Source organism: Carica papaya, chromosome 8 (assembly GCF_054855325.1).
Source record: "Carica papaya isolate Zhongbai chromosome 8, ASM5485532v1, whole genome shotgun sequence".
Taxonomy (NCBI): Eukaryota; Viridiplantae; Streptophyta; class Magnoliopsida; order Brassicales; family Caricaceae; genus Carica; species Carica papaya.
Window position 1 is genome coordinate 6,773,931 of NC_142316.1, and position 5,574 is coordinate 6,779,504.

At 32.3% G+C, this 5,574-nt stretch overlaps 1 pseudogene; it reads left to right on the forward strand.

Annotated features, from left to right (window-relative positions):
* The first annotated feature begins 1,853 nt into the window (after window positions 1–1,853).
* On the forward strand, window positions 1,854–4,423 carry LOC148240417 (uncharacterized; annotated as a pseudogene).
* The last annotated feature ends 1,151 nt before the right edge of the window (window positions 4,424–5,574 follow it).

A 5,574-nucleotide genomic window follows, 5' to 3' on the forward strand; every position in this document is an offset into this window, starting at 1 on the left:
GAGACTTTTCCTAGATTATCTCTTAAAATGGTCTTCACCAACTCTAAGGTGTTAAGTTCCAAGCATCGTTGTGCCAGGATAAATTTCTCTCCACCTATAAGTCAGAGTTATAATGTTATAATTCCTATGAGTTAATGTCATAGTACTAATGTAACATCCCAAGGACTAATTGAGGTAAATGAGTGTCAGATACAGATACAGAATAACGAGTGTATGATAAAATTTTATGCAGCGAAACAAGTTAATACAAATCTCTTACAAATATATATATATATATATGAGTTTCTAATTACATACATATAATGAGGCCTGAAGTGGCTATAAAACACAAAAGAATGCCGCTTCTTTCACTGTGCTATTGGACTCACCAGAGTGCGAAAACAATCGTGCACTTAAATTTTATGGATCCACAGGATCCTCATAAACTTCCAATGGTAGGTCAGCCTGCGGTTCCTCATTTTTTTTCTCATTTAGGGGGGTATGGAAAGAGTGAGTTTCATATGCTCACTGAAAAAAATAGTATTAAATTAATATCGTAAGATTTTAAAGGTGAAATTATTTTAAGTAAGAAGTTTACCATTTAGCCACCTCGTAGCCCTATCTTATATTATGAAAATAATTTATTTATTAAAAAAATAGTACATTAATATGAACAATCAAATATACATCATGATAGATAATAAAAAAATTAAATAAATCATAAAATACTCAGATTTTCGTGTCATGCTTCGCGAAGTCATTACGACTTCCATCTATGAAAAGATATAGATTTTCAACTACCCAAATGGAATTATCAGATCAAATACAGATACGACAATTTGCTCAGACCCATTTTTGGTTAGCCAAACTATGGTACGATCTACGAGTACGGTTGTACCAACTATAGTGACCCTATCAGATATCTATAGTTACGACAGTACATAGTAAAGGATGATCCCTAACAGATATTCGCATTACTACTCTTGTTAGAGGATACGCCATCATTCGCTAGAAGCGGTCCTCTTACGTCTTTCCAGATCAAATAGGGATGGGAGAAATAGATACCCCGAAGGATTAGGGGAATAGATACCCCTCAGAGATAAAAAGGTTAACGAGACACTTGATATAATATGCATGTCAATACATATATACTTCAGACTGTTCATACTCTATTTCTCTTTTTCTTTCCTTTTTTTATATTCTTTGTTTTTACCAGGCAATAATACCGATTACATATTATATTTATTACGTACATTTTATCAAGTGTTTTTAATTCACATAATATGCTTGAAAATAAGAATAATTCGACTTATTTGAACTATAAATACAAAGGCATATAAGAAGTTAAAATCACAATCATCATATTTAATAATATTAATTTGTCCAAAATCACTCCTTAAGACGTTAAAAGAAATACTAAATTCTTTACCAAAATTATGATATTTTCTCTTTCACCGTTCCTCTTTTTCTTTTTCTCCTTCTCTCACTAAATTACTCTTTATCTCCTTTTCTCTCCCTGAGTCATGAAAAATGAAAGAATGAAAATGTGGAGAAGAATGAGATAGGAAGACCTATTTATAGAATTTTGGAACAGTCATATTCACGCCAAGTGGCGAAATCCGGTAAAAAGAGAATAAAAAGATGTTCGACGTGAAAAACGAGGGAGGAGGGCCTCCTCTACTAGCAGTGGCAGAGCGCCGCCTAAGGCAATAGCAACGCACTGCTCAAGGCAGCAGTGCCCCAACTGACGCGTGCAGGCGCACAGGCCTCCTACCACGCGCGCAGGGCCTACGCGCACTGGGTGTCACTCGCGCAGGCCTACTGCACGTAGGCCCCAGGCGCACAAGGCCTATCTACACAGGCCTGCTGCACGAATGGCGCACGAACAATGCGCATCGCTGTTCAAGCGCAAGGTGACGCACGGACGGCCTGCCTGCGCACGACACGACTACTTCCGTGCGTGCGTACATGCGGATGGGATGCATGCATTGTGCATGCGGATGGGACGTGTGCACTGTGCACATGTCCCGTATCTGCTGTACGCGTGTGCGTGCGCACACAGTGCGCAGCATCCCACGCAGGCAATGATGCTTCCCCGCAGGATTTCTTTCCGTTTCGTTATTTTTTCATTTTTTTTTTCAAATTTTCTAAATAAAATTAAATAATAAAAATTAAAATTAAATAAAAGCAAAATAATTAAAAATCAAACAGATTTACAAATTACAATAAATAATACGCAGAGTAATTTAAATGAGTTTAATACGGCCAAAGTCCCGAACAAATAGAAGTTTTTAAATTAATTAAGCAAAACGATTGGCAGGGTGTTATAGCTAAGGTTTCAGAATTTTGGTGTCGATGCCAGTAGTGGTGGAGGCTGTGATATCATGACTACTTCTTATGCATCTAAGTCTATATCTAAACACAAAAAGAAACTAAATTTCATTGTAAAATATCTTAAAAATTAACAATTATCAAGTGATTAGGTGCCTAATTAGTTGGTATAAAGCCAATTCATCAAGCATCTTACATGTAAGAGGAACATACCCATTAAGAGTTGTGTGAATTTGCAAGTTCTGTTATGTTAAGACTTAAAAAGGTGTCTAATAAAAATGAAGGAATAAGATTTTTTTCCCCTTTTTAAGCATTTATGATCTTATCACCTTGGCGCTATAATAATTCTAGAGACCATTCTAAAAAACCAACAAAAATCATGTCAAAGATGATATATAAAAATTTAATACTATTGAGTCAATTAATTTTTCTTTCTACATAAAGTTATTAACATGGGAAAAACATCCAGTGAAGATTTTATGGCATGAAAGGTTGCTTTATCATTGAGCATTTAGAGTTTGACCACGTTACTAATATAAAGCATCTTAAGATTAAAAATTATGATTTAATCTTTTGGGATGACTAAAATGCCATAATGTTAGTGAAAATATTAGTAAACTCCTCATACAGAGCATATAATTGAGTATTTACCTTTAAGGACATGATTAGTCAAGTTTTCACGCATTTATGATTCATACGACAATATTGATGCTTCTTAAATGAGTTCTATTTGCTCATAGCTCGTGTTTAATACTGGTCAAAGCAAATCTTGGTTTTGATTCCCCTTGTGATGGGTCGGTAAAAGGGGTAACATATTATGTATCTGTTTGGAATCATGTCTTCTTATAACTATTGTGAACATACAATTCCATTTCTATAGTAATACTTTGCTTTAGTTAGAAACTACAGTTCAATATTTGGGGTAATATAATTGATCAATGAGTGGTAACTCATATCATGGCAGAAAACATCGCGCAGAGTTCTTTTACTATTAATAAGTGGTTACGTAATTTCTTATGGGCACAAACATCCTTGGTGATTCAGTCTTATGGTTCTTCATATTTGCATATGATTTTTTTTCGTAGGTGCTCATTTCGTATAGCTATTAGTTTAATGTTTCTATTCAGCAGATGTGGTTATGGCAAGAACTTATTGAATCTATCATTTATGCTCATAATAAATTAAAACTTTCTTCTGCTACTTAGCCTAGAGCTTTGAGCATTGTACATAGACATGTTGTAGAAGTAACTCACTACCTTCTAGGTAGAATTGCCACGATATGAGCTTTCTTCTTAAAAGAATTATGACAGTAGGATAATGATAATGACTAGGAGGATTTGAAAAGCAGTAAGATTTTTAAAGATTCATCAAGTCTTAACTTAGGACCCCACTATTCGTTGTATTTGGTTTATCATAATTATATTACTAAGAAACGTCTTTATCAAAATATTTTTGTTTCTCGTTTCTAGTAATTAGCAATAAATTTTTTTGTGGATTTCCAGAAATTTGTTTCATGCAACTTGGCAAGGAAATTTTAAGGCACGGGTACATGACCCTTTACATAGAAGACTGACTGTTCATGTAATTAAGGATCCTCATTTTGTTCAATTGGTTGTGGAACCTTTTACTCGAATGGATGCTCTTGGCCTAATGAATATCACTTATTCTTGTGTTTATCAGTAGTAGTATATAATTAGTTTACCTACTTATAAAGATCTTTATATTAGAGCTCTTTTTATATTAATTATTCATGTCATATCTTTAATAGGCAGCTGGTTACACCTACAACCAAAATGAAAACTCGAGAATTTCGTAGTTCAAAAATGTTAAATCTCCTATTAACCATCATTTAGTAGGATTTTTCTGGGTAAGTTCCTTAGCTTGGACAAGCCATTTAGTGCATGTTGCTATTTTTGGATCTCGTGGACAATATGTTCGGTGAAATTATTTTTTAGATATATTACCACATCTAAAAGAATTAGACCCACTTTTTATAGGTAAGTGGAATCTTTATGTTCAAAACGTTATTCAGAAAATCATTTATTTTCTACCTCCTAAATATCAAGAATTAACATTAATAAACCATTCATCTAATTTGGTCCTTACATGGTGATGTGTTTTTAAATTTTTTATTTTAATAAATAAATTAATTGAACAATTAATTTTAAAGGAAAATAAGAAATCAATTACTCAATTGCATTAATTAAAAGGTCAATTACTAAATATTTATTTGGAAAAAAAATTTGATTTACGCAAAAATTTTCTAAAACGTTAAAAAAATAAATAAATGTTTTTAGATAAAAATAGAAATTTTTTTCTTTTACAAAATTAAATTAAAAAATATATACTTTCAAGAAATAGCTTATGTTGTAAGATATAAATAATATTTTCAATCAGTATGTTAATTAGTTTTTGTCTCATTAATCATAAATTTTGTGTTTAATTTTAAAAATATAATAGTAATTCCATATTAGCAATTTTATATTTATTCTAAATTATTTTAAGTGGTATTTATTTGAAAAATGAATAACAATAATTTAAAATTAATATTTACATTAAAGTAAAATAAACAAAGTGATTTAAATTATCAAAATAATTTTTATAAAATTTATATTATTTAAATAATTATTATTAATTGTTAGTTTTTATTATTTCAACAGTTATTACTAATTTAATGAATAAAACACCAGGAGAATAAAAATGAAGTAGAGAGAGAGTGAGTGTTTGTTAAAATAAAATCCTGCAGAAGGAAACAGACTGATGATCAGGTTTGAATACAAAGATCGAGGAGCATCCAACGGTGCAAACGTGAGGAGAAAGTACTCCTCTGCACATCTCAGACATCAACCCACATGCACCTTTCCCTTCCTCACTCACTCTTGTCTTCTTTTATATATAAATATATATATATATATATATATATTCATTTATAGTAATTATTATTTCTAGTACAGTGACGACACTAGTCGTACACCCTTCTCCCCGGGGTCTGTTAGATCCTCCTTCCTTCCCCTCAACCCCGCTTCACGCAACAGCTGACGCCATTACAGTCCCCCCTTTTTATGGTCCTTTCTCGTGACCACCTCAACCTTACTACATCTACTAATATTCTTCTTCTACTGTAATTTCATGTGCTTTCGACTTTCGACTTTCGACTTTCGAGTCTGTAAATCTTTTCTTTCCATCCCCATATATATTATTTACTTCCTTTCTGTTTATAAGTAATTACCCATTTTCTTTCCTGCTTTGGAACTTTTTAACAAG